Source organism: Canis lupus, chromosome 33, assembly GCF_011100685.1.
Source record: "Canis lupus familiaris isolate Mischka breed German Shepherd chromosome 33, alternate assembly UU_Cfam_GSD_1.0, whole genome shotgun sequence".
NCBI lineage: Eukaryota > Metazoa > Chordata > Mammalia > Carnivora > Canidae > Canis > Canis lupus.
This window is the reverse complement of record NC_049254.1, coordinates 16416282-16433053: the sequence shown is the minus strand read 5'-3', so window position 1 is coordinate 16433053 and position 16772 is coordinate 16416282. Positions and strand designations below refer to the sequence as shown.

At 39.2% G+C, this 16772-nt stretch overlaps 1 long non-coding RNA gene and 1 other non-coding gene across 13 annotated transcripts in view; one reads left to right on the top strand and one right to left on the bottom strand.

Moving 5' to 3' along the window:
* The window catches only part of LOC102155839, an 81073-nt gene that overhangs the window by 3809 nt on the left and 60492 nt on the right, over nucleotides 1-16772 (top strand). For 11 of the 12 annotated variants that reach the window (XR_005383295.1, XR_005383289.1, XR_005383294.1 and 8 more), the window contains exons 2-3: nucleotides 1852-1962; nucleotides 12863-12975. This is a non-coding gene — a transcript (uncharacterized LOC102155839). Of the gene's footprint in view, nucleotides 1-1851; nucleotides 1963-6704; nucleotides 6963-12862; nucleotides 12976-16772 lie in introns of all 12 variants that reach the window. The other variant, XR_005383299.1, reaches the window with a different exon arrangement.
* Nucleotides 8256-15829, bottom strand: LOC119867326. Its single transcript, XR_005383300.1, has 3 exons — nucleotides 15740-15829; nucleotides 14458-14558; nucleotides 8256-8419 (listed from the first exon to the last, which is right to left on the bottom strand). It is a non-coding gene; the product is annotated as an uncharacterized LOC119867326 (long non-coding RNA).

Sequence of the window (16772 nt, the reverse complement as noted above, 5' to 3'; positions counted from 1 at the left end):
TTCTTCCTTTCTTTCTTTCTTTCTTTCTTTCTTTCTTTCTTTCTTTCTTTCTTTCTTTCTTTCTTTCACTCCTTTGATAATGAGAACTGTAACATGGTTATGCAATCCTTGGGTGTTACCATGTCAAACAAGGTACCAATTATTTCCTTAAATTAATGCCTCTGTAAACATACTTGGGAGTGACATTTCTCTCTTTGTGTGTATTCCACATGGATTGGGTGCACATGGTCATGTATATAGCATGTATTTATAATGAGGCTAGAAGATTGGCAGCTGAACTGTCAATTCCTATCAGACAGGAAACAAACCAGTCTCTTCTTTAGCACAAAACCACCAAAGAGACAGTGCTGTCTGTCGGTTGCTTTCAGGTGAATGATCAATTGTTCCTTTGCTTCCAGTTCTACTAGTGAAATTTCTACCCGTGGACCAGAAATACTCCAGAGCCACAGTTCACCCTTTCAGTACTTGCACACTCTCAGCCAGGCAGTCGATTTTATCTTAAGCACTCGAGAGTTTTTCTTTCAGTTAATTGTATCTACATAATAATTTCTTGGTCTCTAACTTCAGCATTTGCTCAAGTATATTTAAATAACAGCAGATGATGCTTGCCGGCAGTGTAAGGGTAAGAAGACAGGCTGGTTTGGTAGCTAAGCAACAGGCCTAGAAGTGATAATTTATAATCTGCATTGCTTTGTGACCCTTAGCCACTTTTTACCTAGTTTCATTTCTGGTAAGATGGGGCCAGTATGCTGATAGTGGGTATTGACATGACTTATAATAGATAAATATACAAAAAATACCAGGTACTTCTTAAATCATAGAATCCCATTTTACCTCTAACCTGCAATGAAACTTTCTCAGACTGTGGGATTTTGTATTTAAGGCTCCCCTTTGTGCCTGAAGGATATCTAAAAGCCACCCTACATGTCATTGCTTTTCCCCTTGAGATGTAGGGTTAGCCATTGATTCTATATGCTACTAACCTCATCATATGTGACCTCAGGCAATTGATTAACCTGTCCACTCCTTTGGGCTACTGTAGCCCCATCACAATAAAATAAACAAATCAATCCTTTTTAATGTACTTTCTTGTATTCATTTGTCTTTCAAAGCTCCTCAGTTTCTTTTTCTCAGCTCTGCGATAATTCAGAGCCTGCGTAACCTGTTGGCTGGAATATTTAACTCCACACCCTTCCCTGAGATATGAAAAGCTTCTCATGCTTGGTAAACAAAACCTATTAGTAAGATTCTGTGTTACAAGTGTCTATTATATTAAAAAGAGAAAAAGCCCCCCAGTATCTATTATATTATTATTTCTTGGCTTAGAAGACAATTTGCCATTCAGAAATGCAGACACCTGATGAACAATAATTTTAGTGAGGGTTTTTTAACAGGTCACACTAATGGCATTAACAGAGCTAGGACACACCACCTTGCTCAGAAGGGAATAAAAGCCTCCCCAGCAGTGCACCCTGCACTTTCCTCCTCAGGAAATTCTTGTCTTGTAGCTCGCAGTGCCTGGCAAGCCTGGTAATGTGTCTGTAAATTTCAGCTGACAGAAACGCATCAGGTAATCAGCAACCTCAGAAAGTAAACAAAGCCAAACCACTGATAGAGAGCAGAGGAGCCAGAGGGGTTCTTGGAGATGGTGGTGGGAAAAGCAGGAGGAACACGAAGATCATTCTCCTGGGTGGGAAGCTGCCCTCCAGTCACTCTCAGAATGCTGAGCCATTAAGTACCTGCCTGCCTCCTTTGGCTGGTAATTAGCTGGTAGACCATGTACCTGGATGCTTTGTACTTTGTCATCAAAACCCTTTTCATCTCTCCTTCTCTCCTTTTTCTACTTTGAAGAGTTAAACAGACACCATACAACTGTGGAGACTAATACAACAAACACGCATGAGCCCACCTGGAATTTAAAACTGGAGCCATTTTCACGTGATGCTCTTGACTTATGCATAGGTAACGTTGGCTTCACTTAGTCCCGTTCTTCTCTCTGCTCCTCCCCTGCAGGGAACCCTTTTATAAACTCAAGGTGATCTTTCCAGTCAGATTTTTAAAAACTACATATACATGTGGGCTGGAAACAATGCTGCTATGTATAAAAAACTTTCATAAACGATCATCTCCTTACTCCATTTAACGAGTCGTTTCCTCACTCTCAGCCCTTATTATACTTTTGTTGCCCTCTCTTTTCCTTTCATTTTTTCCCCCTGTGTGTGTGTGTTTTTTTTTTCTACTCTACACTTTTATCTGGCTCATTCTATTCCCTTCACTCCTTTTCCTTCCTCATCTCTGTTCTGTCTTTGTACTTCTGACGTGCATAATCACACATGCTCATCAGCACGTGGGCCCACCTAATCCTGGCCATCCTCTTGCTGGTGGCCCTTCCCAGAGACAGCTTCCCAGATCACAGTGATGTGATCCTCATTCCCAGAAAAGCAACACTTGAGTCCACACCAACAAAGGGGGGGTACACAGAAGATCATGAAGTCTCTGACCGCTAGATTAACTCAAGTGTCTGATAAGCAATCCTTTTATGGAAGCCGACCCATTCGAGTGAGCAGTGCATTGGATAGTGCATTAAAATTAATGTAGCTGCCTCAGTCTTATTTTGCCTCTTTCCTGGTGATAGAAACAGCTGGGTTTCTGACTACAACTTGTACAGTGTTAGGAGAGATTTGACATTTAAAAGGATCTTGGGACCCACTTTTACCCCAATAGTTTTGTAATTAGGTCTTAGAATTTCCCTAGAGAAAAGTAAAATTATTCTCTTTACTATTATACCTCCTGTTGCAATTTTCTGGTCCACTTACTGAACTCCCACTCAGATCAAAGGGCCACATGTTTGACTCACCAGATTCTTGACCAGCTCCTGCCCTCTCCTAGGTTACCTGATGCATTTGCCATGTGGCTTCTTTACCACGTGCTCCTGCCTTCAGTCAAATAACTGACACTCACTCATATTTCCTTGTGCAATTTTGATTTACCTCTTCCTCTTGCGAGAGATCCAGAGAGCATACTTATATTCAGACAAATGTTAAACCTCTTTCAAGGAGCTTGCATCACTATGGATATCCTGCTCTTCATTTTCACAAAAACTTTCATGGTGCACAGGGGGTGTCGGAGAGAGGAGGCAGAGAAGTGATGTACCCTTGCCCCTAGTGATTTGATCTTTGCACGCTTCTTTACCATATCATTAGCTCTTGCTCTATTCTCAATTTGGTTTTGTCTGCCCAAATGGATTTAACTTCTTTGAGGGTATGGCTCAGACTACTTCCAAGTCTGAGAGGAGTCTCCTCATCAGTTACCATATTTTGTCCTCACCGCTGACATACCTCTATGCCTCCCTGGCTAGACTGCAAGCCTCGGCTGTCATGGTCAGGGTGTGCCTTGAATGCCTGGCATAGAGTCTAGTACATGGTAAAACTCTTCATCTTTGCCAGTATTCTGATTGAGGGGGGAGATTGGGGGGGCTTTTACTGTTCCACAATCTTGGAAAAACATTTAACTTTTTTTTTTTTAACCTCTCCCTTTTTCTTTTTCTAGTCAATTACAGAGGAAGCAAAGTTGTTTAGCTCTTTTTTTTTTTATTTAAAGATTTATTTATTTATTCATTTGAGAGAGAGAGAGAGAGAGAGAGAGGCAGAAGACACAGGCAGAGGGAGAAGCAGGGAGCCCAATGTGGGACTCGATCCCGGGACTCCAGGATTGCGCCCTGGGCCAAAGGCAGGCGCTAAACCGCTGAGCCACCCAGGGATCCCCAGTTGTTTTGCTCTTAACCTGTTTGTGAGTAGATGCATTGCAGAGTTTGAACCAAGGGAGGAGAACACCTTTACACATGTTTAGCCACATGAGTTCACCTGACTAAAACCTTAAGTTTAATGAGTATAAAATTTACTTTGCTGGAATTCTCATCTTGAAGTACATGAAGCGCCTTAAGCAGAATCCATATTTCAGTTTAAGAAAATTCAAATAATGCTTCTGATGACACATTTACCAACATCTCATGTGTATAATATATATAGCCTTTTTATCTTAGGATTTCACATGGCTTTACCAACACTAATTAACCAGTGGAAACAAGGTCCCATGTGTAGAGGTAAAGAGATGGCATCAATAACTCCTTTTATCATTGTGAACTAAGAAACTCATAGATTCTTATCCACTAATGAGAAAGCATACATTAAAAGTTCTGTTAGTCCAAGGCATTTCTTAATCCAACAGACTTTCCTGCCCTTTGGCAATTAGTCGTTCTTCTATAGGCTGCCTGCACAATAATGATTTGAAAACTTTTGAAACGTTGACCCCTGAGTGTGTAGCTAAGCTGAACAACTTTTAGAAGGAGTTAAGTGATTATTTTTCCCATTCCTTCTTGTATGGTTCTTTCTGTGTGAAAGGAAAAAAAGAATCTGGTGAATCATGTCAAACAAGTAGAGAAAAATGGCCCTGAAATGTACAAAATGGCAGTATACTGACTCATCACATTTACACTTACATTATAGCTTATTTTAATATAAATTCAAGCTGCTAAAAATTACTCCCACAGACAGCTGTGTAAAGTCACTTTCTTCCCCCTGCACATTTTCTTGTAACCAAAATCTTAGAGTGATTCTTTTAAATGTCTGTAGAAGAGAAAATGAAGATTACGTGCCAGTGTCCAAATTAGGAAACCACCTCATTGTGGTGACCATTTCCTGAAGAGGTCCTCCAGAATGCTGAAGTTCCCTATGCTGAGGGTCTTCTCCTTTCCAGCTCTCAGGCCTGGATTGCTCCCAGGCCAGTCTCCTTACTTGGTGGAATAGGTGCCACAGAGGAGCATGGCACAAGAGTATGTTCTGGATTCAGAGAATCTTGGCTCAGATACTTCCTCTGCTGCCTTCCAGCTCTGTCACTTAACTGGTTCCTCTGTCACTTATACTTGCTGTGAGGGTCACACTAGATCACGCAAGGAAGGTGTTCAGCACTCTGACGGGCACATAATAGTTATCAGTAATGTTAGCTCCTTTCTCTCTCCTTTGTGCTCTTGTACACTCTCTTTCTCTCTTGAGAGATTTTCTCCAATCTTGTCATCTTCAAGGAGCAGTACCTAGAACACTCATTCTGTGAGTTACTTTGTCATTCTAGTCCATACCGATTGGCATTCGGCTTTAAGTCACTCTTAGTTTTAGATAGGGTCACCAGTTTGCTATTACCTTTGTAGTTAGGTGGGTAAGTATATCCTGAATATTCAACAAAAATGTCTGTGGATGTGTTTTATTTTTACATAGCTACCCTAGTGCCTAACATTGTGGGGAGGTAATCGAGGGGCTCCAAACTATGTAATTGATTGTTATTAGCTAGGACCCAGCAGATATGTAAGATGTTGATAAAGCTAATCTCTAAAAAGACAAACACAGTGGTTTGCCCACTTTGGGGTTGCAAGCTTCTAGTTAATTAAACAGTCATCCTTTCATTCTGTGAGCTGACCTACTTCTTAAGATAAACTATCAGCTGGTTGAGGTTTATTTCCCCTACATTCTTCTTCTACAAAAATAAAAGCAAAACTAAAATTTCTCACTCTGTTATTGCATTTGAATTTCAGTGACTTTGGATAGCTAAGCACATATTGTACAGTCCCCCACTCTATTCTTTTTTTTTTTTTAAGATTTTATTTATTTGTTCATGAGAGACAGGGGGCGGGGGGGCAGAGGCAGAGAAACAGGCAGAGGGAAGCAGGCTCCATGCAGGGAGCCTGACTTGGGACTTGATCCCGGGTCTACAGGATCACGCCCTGGGCTGAAGACGGTGCTAAACCACTGAGCCAACCGGGCTGCCCACCCCCACTCTATTCTTAAGGATTTAGATGATGGGTTTAATTTTGCTGGTGTGAGAAAACAAGATTCGGGGAAGATAACCAGTAACATTCCTGCCAGATGTGATCAAATATACTGAGGAAAGACAACATAAGAACTGTTCTTTGGGAGCTCCTAACCAGCATACACTGAAGGTGAAATTGAGACTTACATGTACCTAAGTCTCTATTTACAAGTACATGAAAAAATTCACAGCTAAAGCAGTTGCAGATTATTAGATAAACAAAAATAATACATCTTAGTGTTTATAGTTTCTTTCAATAAATTAGTGTCACTCGAAAGAAATTATTATCTATGATTAAATATATAAATCCTTGCTGTGCCTCACTCTAGAGCACCTTATGTGTGAAGTTGCCCATTTGAGAAGCAACTCAAAAGCAAAATAATTCAAGAGTCTAATGTGACTTTTCCTTTTAGGGCTAGGGTAAATATATATTTTACTTTGTTCAGGATAGTGCTGGTTTATTCCTGTTGTCCTAATATAATTATACATTGCATCCACTTTCACTATCAAAAAGTATCTTAGTTTGAATAATATTTTTTTCTTTATCCTTTTTAGGGTCTTACTTACAGCTCTATTTTTTGTGTTCATAGCAATTTATAGCTTGGGGCCTATCTCTCCAGATTGGTATTAGTCCCTGTCATAATGTGGATCTCTACTCATGTTGGCTAAATGGTTCCTGTTGCTTGTTTGTGTCCCCCTAAAAGATATGTTAAAGTTTGAACCTCTGTTACCTTATTTGGAAATATGACCTATTTGGGATTCAATATTCACAGATGTAGTCAAGTTAGATGAGATTATACTGGATGAGAGTGGGTCCTAAATCCAATAACTGGTGTCTCTATAAGGGGAGAAAGATTTGAGGACACAGAGGATACATGAAGAACAAGGCATGTGAAGACTGAGGCAGAGGTTGGATTTATGTTACCATAAATGGAGGAGTGGGAAGCATTTCCAGCAACCACCAAAAGCCAGAAGACACAAGGGAGGATTCCTCTCTAGGGCCTGCAGAGGGAGCGTGGCCCTGCCAACACCCTGATTTCAGACTTCTAGTCTCCAAATTGTGAAAGAACAACTTTCTCTTGTTTTAAGCCACTCAGTTTGTGGTAAGTTGTCACAGGAGCCCTAGGAAACTAGCATATTTTCTCACTTCACCTGTTCTGGAAGATAACTGAAAGGCTTGTTGGGTTCACAGAGTGAACCAAGTCTCTGTAACCCAAGGCTCCATGCCCAGTGTGGAGCCCAGCATGGGGCTTGAACTCATGATCCTGGGACTGAGATCTGAGCTAAAATGAAGAGTCAGATGCTCAACCAACTGAGCTACCCAGGTGCCCCTCTGTTACCCAACTCATATCATCCCAGATATGTATTTCAAATAAAGTAAAATATATCCTCAGTTTTGGCTACCTTAGCAAATCTCCCAGACTGAGTTTTGCATTTGGCATAGAGTCTGTATTTTAAGTCAAATCATCCAATTATATTCTTTAATTTTGGTGAAAATCTTATATAGCATGGCAACCATAGGTCAACTGACAAATTGTCAGAAACTCTTAAAAATGTTCATATAGGTAGATGAACATAGATACAGATTTATCTATTATAATATTTTAAGCAGAGTATCTGTGTTTAAAAAATTTATGTCTATATTTATGTAGTTGTAGCTGTAATATGGATATTTATATATTCTATCTCTGTCTCTCTTTTTATGCCTGTATCTTTATCTGTATATGGTATTTTTCAGTTTCTGTCCATCTGTCAGTCTGATCTGACAATTGATGGATAAATCAACAGGTATTGATAGATATAGATATATAAAGGTTATTTACAGTTGCAGGAAATGCTGTAAATAAAAACTGGCTTTCAGAACACTTCATAATTGGACATCACTCATTTACAAAGATATTGTATGCTTTTTGAAGCTATCTTCCTTCTCTTGCTGTCTATTCAATGGGAATAAGATCTACATGCTTTACTAAGCTGCTGTTAGGATTTAGGGAAAACATTCAAGGCCTGATGGCACTAATGGCAGAGAGACCCGGAAGGGGTGGATGCTGCTGAAACCCTGCTGAGGAATAAGGAATGAGCCATCTGGGCCTCCAGCTGAGGCCAATTGGATCCAGACAAGAGCTGCCAGCAGGAATGGTCTGGATCTGGATGACGGCCATCCCTGCCAAAGGAAGTGGGCTGGCCCTGGAGCAGAGGGATCGGGATGCTCTTCTCAAGAGAAAGGACTTGGAAGACAGGTCCTCTCAGAGGTCACAGTAGGGACAGACATGTTATAATTATTAACATTGACGGAAGGCCAGCAAGATGATGAGTACTGTTGAGAACATGGAAGCATTCTTGATTTTTGTCCAGGGAATCATTTATTCTGGCAAAGAGGTCAACTCTGGCTCCTCTGTCCCTTATATTGTAACTCTGCAGAGGAGTCATTTACTTGAACCAAAGAGACCAACCTTTTTCTTTTATCGATCCCATCCAGATGTTATGTTTCTATTGAAAATTTCTTTCTTCTGGTGCTGCTGCTCTCATCCTTTTGCTCTCAATTACTTTGGCATCAATTCTGGAAGAAAAGAAACATCCTCTGGTTCATCACATCTTTTATATTAGTTTCTACAATATTTTAAAATGGTGTGGTTTAATAACATTATTGCTTCCCTTCGTAGATTATGTAGTTACTAGATTTGTATTAGCACCTCTTTAATTCTAGAGTAGACAAGAGGGAACACCAAACGAACTCTCATTATCCACAGTGGTTTATTCATTGGGTTTAAAAATAAGCTCTTGGTGAAGTTATGTGAGTTATGTGATTTTTTTGGGGGGGGGGTTAGTTTAGATAAAAGATGATTCAAGGTATTTACTATATGTATTGACTTGACCTGTTCTTTTGCAGATCAAGTCTGTGCCTTTTGATACTTCTCTGTCCATTAATATCACAAAAAAACATAGTAACATTGTTGCCATGAGTACCATGACAGAGAATTTAGAGAATTTTTGTTCTTTAACCACCTGAAGCCATTTGTGTTTTTTGTTTTTTTCCCATCAAATTATTTGGTTTTGGCACTATTTGGAGAATTGTTAAGAAATAGTTTATTATCAGAAGTGTGCACCAAACCCAGAAATATGTGCCAGACCCAAGAGTTTGATTGCTTTTAAAATGCTGTGTCAAGGTTAACACTGGAGTTTTTGATTCATTTGTTCTAGGGTAGATACACACTGTAATTTCGAAAACCATCCCAAGTCAACCTTATGCATATCCTAAATAAGTGTCATTATTTTAACAAATGTTCTGTTGTATATCATACTCTCGGCAATCCAAGGGTTTCAGTACCAGCCTAGTTTTTGCCTCCTTTCTGCCTTTCTCAAAATGCTAATTGTACTCTGTATGTAATGACAAGTTGTTCAGTTGTCTTTATACCGTAGGTCTGAAAACTCAAGCCCATCAAATTCCATATTCCTAGCAGTCAGACTTTTCCATAGCTACCAATACCAAAGATTTTTATTAATTTGAGAATCTTAATGTCCCCAATTAGACCTGTTGACAATAAGCAGGGTGAACTTATCTAGACTTAGTCTTTTTTTGTTTCTCATGTGCCCAATACTGAATAGTATAGGGTGAAGAGGGAGGTTGGCATTAGTGAGTTGAAGCAAGGGTCCTCATCAATCAGATAATTAGTCATCAGACATCCATCTTCTGGGTGATGGAGAGTAAATGGAGAAGGGCTGAGCCAGCAAAGTAAAAAGTGAGATGGCTAACTCAGTCTGCTAGGACTATAAACACAAAACCAAATAAAACAGCAACAGAGGATTAACAAAATAAGAGAGGGTTAAATAGTACTGTATTAGACTATATTTCATTTGAGACTGTTTCTACTGGAACACATCACAAGTCTAAATTGGAAATAAAAGCTATTAAGTTTCAGTCAACCCATGAAATTATTACTGCAAACATTCATTATTTTTCGAAGCTGCCTATTGACAGCCCTTGCCTGAAGAAAGAATTATATACCCAAGTCACAGTGGAACACAATCACTGAATTTCAGATTATAAATTCATCACTGTGCTCGTAAGCCCATGCCATTGTTTCAAGTAATATTTAGGTAAAATATGTGTATATTTTGTATTTCTTCACATTTTGGTGCGATATGTTGCCTGGTGGAAATCATAGTGCTGAAAGTCAAATGTGCCAGATTATATTCAGAGGCCAAAATTAGAATGTCTTTGTATATTAAAATATAGGGCAGAGAATAAATAGAAAAGTCCGAGGATGCAATTTTGAACATATGTACAAAATGATCTTCCTATTATATGGATAGATATATTGCTCATTTGTCATTTATTCATTCAAAGAAGCATACTGGGCAGCTACTCTGTCCCAGATAGTGAGCGAGGCAATAAGAAAACAAGGTGGATAGGTCATCTTCTTCTCCCAAAGGACAAGCAGACAAGCCGCAGACTACCAATAGAGTAAGGAGCTTTAGGGTTGTGCGTAAGGGGCTCTGGGAGCACAGAGCGGGGATGTTTAAGTGGAACTGGGTAATTAGAGGAGGACTTGCAAAGAGGTGCCACTTGAGCTGTTTTCAAGGGGCATCAGCAGAGCAAACAGCGAGAGGAAGTAAAAGAAAATTATTCTGAAAGAATGCTAAATTAAAATTCAGGTTCCGAATACCCTTGTAAGTTTTGAACAAGGTTTTGCAGTCTTGATAGAGTTCCTTATCTTGGCGTTTGAATCTCCAGAGTGCCTTTGGATTCTTGATCTTATGGGCTGCAAGATTGGACAAAATCCACTGTGAACATTGTTTGGTATTCTTATTTCTGAGGAATGCATTTTTGAGAATGGCAACTTCAACAGACTTTCTCTTTGTTATGATCTATCTTCAGAGAGATTTATTCAATTTTGTAGGATTAAAAAAAATTCTTTCTTTATTCATTTTGCATTCAGTGAAGTACCATATGCTGCAGTGTAGACAAGTTGGGGAATGGATGATTCTCCGTGTAACAAGGACATCATTAAGTGATCTGATACATCAGTTCTAATTAGAACAAAGTAAACTTCAGTTCAAACTGAGATATCCATTTACATAGAGCCCCTATTTACCAGAGCAAGACAAATACTTTTTATAGGTCAGTGTACTTTCAGAATAGAATCTGATACATTTTCAGCATAAACAATGTGAAGAGCCTTTAGATTTCTGTCTTACATTTACTGGGTCAGTAGAAACCCAGCAAATTTCTGGATTGGTCTCCGCTTAGCAGGGAGATATGAAAAGCACTTTTGTTTGATATTTATAAAGATAATGAAGCATATAGACAGGAAAATTTATATTCTGGAAGTAATGTAGTACTAAGGAAAATATATCCAGATTTGTTCTTTGAGTAAGAAATGTGATCTTCGAAAAGACCAAGTTGGACATTTGCTGAGTTAATTTGTTTATCATGCATAGAAGGATTTTATCATGTAGTGTGGCGATGGTTGACTACAGTCATTACATTATACTAAGTGTACATTTTGTAGACCACATATTTGGTGTAATTGTAGCCTGAAAATAAATTGAGTCAACAGATAAAGTATTTTGAGAAGTCTAAAGATTAGGCTGAAATTTGAAGTTTCCATACAAAGTTCAATTTCTGGCAGCAGCCAAAGAGAGATTCATTTTTCTGATATTTTTTGTACAAATTATGTACACAAAATGCTTCTTCCTTCTGCTCCATTTTCCAAAGCTTTGGCAATAGGTTAATATGTGCCAGTGATAGAATTTCAAGTGCTTTACAGGCTCTGTAAGCACATGATGGATTTAGGATAATCTGTGGATTTGATTTCACCAGGCTCTCCTGTCCCATTCTCATCTTTCTTCCCCTTTTCTTTCTCTATCTTCAAGTCATATAATAAGTCAAACTTTAAAATATTCCATTCATCCCTCATCTCAGTGTTAAAAGAACAGTCATGATTGTCACCCAGTGAGAATCGAGTATCTAATACACATGCCCCCAATGCCATGGCATTTTCTAAACCAAGCCTAATCTGAGAGAGGGAGACCTAGGCAACTGGAAGAGTGGCCTGTGATTTCTGTTTTTCTAAGACTTGAACCTTTTATATCCATGTGTCACTTTAAAGTGTTTCTGCCCTCATCTTCTGTATATACTTACTTACTCATTTGATGCTTCTACCTCCTTCGATTTCTTAAAGTTCACCAAGTTTGCAATGCATTTTCACCCCATGTGTATTTACTCATGTTGATCTTTCTGTCTTGTTACTAAAACCTTTCACTCTTGATGGATCCATCCAAGGGTCATCCAAGGTATGACGGAAGGACATCAACAATCTTGGGCACAATATCTGTCTCTTGCAGCTTCACTATCTTGGGAAAGTTATTTAATCCCTTTGAGCTTTGATTTCCTCAACTGCAAATTGGGGATAATATGACTATTAAGTAAGAAAAAAATGTATAGTCCTCTTCCTCTTCCTCAACCTCCTCCTTCTGTGAAGCTTTCTCTGATGGCCCTCACTAGTCCCTTACAGTGAGAATCTTTCCATCCTGTGTGTTATCATGCCTGTTTGCCTTGATAAGGAAAGTCCTCTCTTATTATTAAAAGTCCTCTTTTATTATAATTGGGTGTTTGAACGTACATTTTCTCTTGTAAGCTGAAAGCCCCATGGGTGAAGGGACACTATTTTATTTAGTGCATACTAAACAATTCAGTAAAAATGTGATGGCATTTGAAAATGGGAATTACGTGATCCTCCCCTCCCCCACGCACCTTGCCCTGACTTTCCCTAAATCATCTTTTGACATTATCTTTTCTTTCTTTCTTTCTTTTTATTCTTTTTTAATCTTTTGGCCTTTTCTAAGATTTGATGTTATAAAACTTATATGGTATTAAAGTTGTAATAGACAATAACATAATCTCAGCTCAGTTTGTCTAGTTGGTGGCTTATTTTGTTTATTATCAGAGAACTGAATCATTCCTGAGTGAAGGTATTCTTGTATTGTTATTACATTTCAGGATGCCTTGGTCTCTGTCCATTACTTCCTACAGATTGATCAAAACTGAGGACCTCGTCAGGGCAATGATGAGCTAAAAAGCATGGCAGTGTCTCCTCTGGTGTCTGCCTTATGGTGAGTTCTAACACTGCACACTACTAAACCGTCTTCCTCACTTTGCCTATGTAGGCCCTTCTAGAAGTACAGGACAGAAGAAAAAGTGTGTTGAATGTGCCTGTGCTTGGGTGTCTGGGAGTGGTGGGGAGTATGTGAGCACGCCGAGAGATGTTGGTGAAGGAACATTTGGCATGCTTCTTCTACATCTGTTGGAAAGAGCCAGCCAAGCCACCTGTTGTATTTCAATTCCCCATTCCTCAGGGACCTGGCTGCTTGCAGCAAAAGGTTTAAGATAGCAGAAATCCACAAAAATAGAGAAGTTATAGGTCACCCAGTTCTTTACACCGGGGATCCCCATCAGACCATTCTCTGCAGTATGCTCTTTAGTACAATACAGAGCATTTCTAAAACAGTGAGCTCTTTGTCTATCTCAGTTTAAAACATTCTAAGGGACAAAGGTTTAACTCTCTTCTAAGGGAGATGAATCCAAAAATCCCATTGTTTACAAGGTCAAGAAATGTGTCCCTGATTGTCAGCCGACAGAGTCACTTTCAGAACTTCCTAGTATTCTCCACCTCATTCCTTTTGTACCTTGGGTCTTGAATGGAGAAGGCTCTGACTTATTTTGGCCCATAAAATGCCCTGCAGGATGTCTCAACACATTGAAGAAAGGTTTAATCTATTTCTGTTAAAACCTGGAGAAAACTTTTCACCTCTCTCTAGGAGCTACTAACCCTGGGATGCTCTCTTTTTCTCTCTCGTTTTCTGTTACCTGTTCTGTCTTTCTTACAGTGACCACAGATTCTAAGTATTATTTCTGTTAGCTTGTTTTACAGTGACCACAGTTTCTAAGTATTATTTCTGTTAGCTTGTTTTTGAATTTTTCTTTTCTTTTTTCTTTTCTTTTCTCCTTTTCTTTTCTTTTCTTTCTTTTCTTTTTTTCTCTTCTCTTCCCTTCACTCCCCTTCTCTTTTCATTTTCTTTTCTTTCTCCTTCCTTCCTTCCTTCCTTCCTTCCTTCCTTCCTTCCTTCCTTCCTTCCTTTCTTCCTTCCTTCCTTCCTTCTTTCCTTCATAAAGCTTTATGGTAAAAATGTAAATGTTGCTTTCCCAATTTTCTAATCCAGAGAGTCTTTCTTAGTCCAACAGAGAAATTCAGAGGTGATCTGTTCCAACTCCTTCATTTTTAACACCAGTGACTAATACTCAGAGTGAGGAAGTGGTTTTCTAGGAAAAATCAGGAAAAATTTCAGTGCCGCTAGGCCTAGCCCCAAAAAGTGCCAATAATAACTTTTCCCAACATGCAGAGTGGGACACTGTCTTAGTCCCTATCTGTCCACATGGGGATAAGAACTCCCTAGATGTGCTAACGTCTTTGAGAACTTACCACGAAGCTCAAAGACAGCGTGGCAGCAGGGAGGTGTAGGAGTTGTCAAGAATCCCATACCTGTCTCAACTAGTCTGTTGGATGTCAAGCTGCCTGCTTTGGGATGTCCACTTACTTGGTTATGGAGATTCATGGCTCATTTTAAAGAACAGGGTCCTGATCCCGACTTAGCTGTAGTGGGTTCTCAGTGTTAAATAGTTGCACTACTTCTGGCCTCTGTTGGAACAAAGAATTTATTTTGAGCTTTTACAACAAGAAGAAGGCCATGTAGCTCCTTCTGTAGTGCAAGCAAGTGGCCCATATACCTCAGTCATTACCCATTAGGCTCAGGAACCTCCTAGCATTCAAATAGTCTGACTGTCTAGGCTACCACCAATCAGCTCCTAGCCTTGAGACCAATTAATCTCTTTAAGACTCAGGTTTCTTATCTATAAAATGAAAAAAAGAATATCAGTACCTACCTCATAGAATTGACTTGAGGATCAGATAAACTAGTAAGTGAAAAATACTGTCATGTTCAAAACAGTAAACATTAGCTCACAGATCTTCTTCAACTTACATGGGATTACAGCCTGATAAATCCATCAAAAGTTGAAAATACTGTAAATTGAAAATGCATGTAATATAACTAACCTACCAAACATCTTAGCTTAGCCTAGCCTACCTTAAACGTGCTCAGAACACTTCTATTAGTCTATAGTTGGGCAGATGATCTCACACAAAACCTAGTTTATGATAAAGTGTTGAATATCTCGTGTAATTTATTGAGTGCTATACTGAAAGTGAGAAACAGAATGGTCGTATGAGTACAGAATGGTTGTAAGTGTTTCAGTTGCTCATCCTTGTGATCTCCTGGCTGTCTGAGACTCTGGCTCGCTGCCACTGCCCAGCATCACAAGAGAGTTATCTTACCGCATGTGGCTAGCCTGGAAAAATATCAAAATTCAAAATTCAAATTATAGTTTTACTGAATATGTATAGCTTTTGCTCCATTGTAGAGTCAAAAAATCTTAAGTTGAACTATTATAAATTGGGGACCATCTCTTTTTTTTTAATTCAAGGTGCCCTGAATAAAAATGGAGTCACTCTGAGAAATCTGCCGTATTTCACTGTCACTGGCCACGGCTGGACTCTAGCCCTCTAAACAGTATTACAACCTTGCTCAGGTATTTCTGAGAAGGCGACATGGGTGTGTTTTTCAGACACTCATGAGCATCAGTGCATTTGTGCAGCCCTGTTGCCTCTTCTAGGGGCTGCTGTTGCCACTGAAACTGAGGGTTATCTTGTAGTGAATTGAGGCAGGAGAAATGCCTCTCTTATATTTTGGGGGTTGTCCTTTATTAGAAGTCCTTCCAAAGTAGTAACTTACACTCCCTTGTCTTTTAGTTTCTACTCACAGCGTCTTAGAACCTGAATATGAGTTCCTAGAAGGCTGGAATGGCAGAAACCAAGCTAGTTCATCAGTTGAGCCTTTGGGTCTGATTCCCTCTTAGCAAGAATTCTCTTCCAAGAGGTTCCACAGTCTCCAAGACAAAAACACATTGGCAGCCAGGTTCCTAGTCCCCGACTCCCCAGGCATGTTTGAATTTCAGCTGCGGGGCCCTTGCCAGTGGTGATTTAACCTGAAATGGCAAAATTCATATCAATAATGCTCATCTGAGTGAAATTAAGGAAGATGTTAACTCATTTAAGGGGAGGAAAGTAAGGCACAATGTATGTGACCAGCCACTATGCGAGTCATAACTTCTCCCAGGCATTAATACGTACCACACAGGAAAGCTATGGGACTTTGCTTTTTGATCTTAACAGCAAAATCCTCTATCTGTCTCAGAATGGCTAATTGAAAAATCCAGTCTGCCTAAGGCCTGTCAGGATTTAAATGACTAGTATTGGTTCTCATTTTTTGCCTCAACTTTCAGCATCTCTTAAAGCTGCCACTTACTAATGGGCTAGGTGTGGGAGATGCCAGGGATAACAAGGAAGTGATTTGTCAGCTTAAAGGATGTCACTGGTCATCAAAGAGTCCCTGTTCTTTGTGTGAGCTGTAAAATCCATCTGAGTCACAAATTCAGACGGGTGACACTTGGTATATCCACAGAAATTGAACATTTATGCCAATTACAGACTCTGTACATGAGGAAGAACAGAACTGATTTAGCCACTAGACAGTAACTCACCTTAGGGCTCTGAAAAAAAAAAGCATAATATTAAGTAACAACCAAAAATAGAAACTAAATTCGACCTAATTCCAATCTGCTGCCATCACTCTATTCCTTAAGGGTTGTGGAGACAAATCCTCACAAAGAGATGGACTACCTAAAATAAGTTAATTGGAATTTTGTGAAGCAGACATATGAATATATATATATACATATATATACAAATATATATATACTATATTTGTAGTATTATGAGTATAAATATATATAA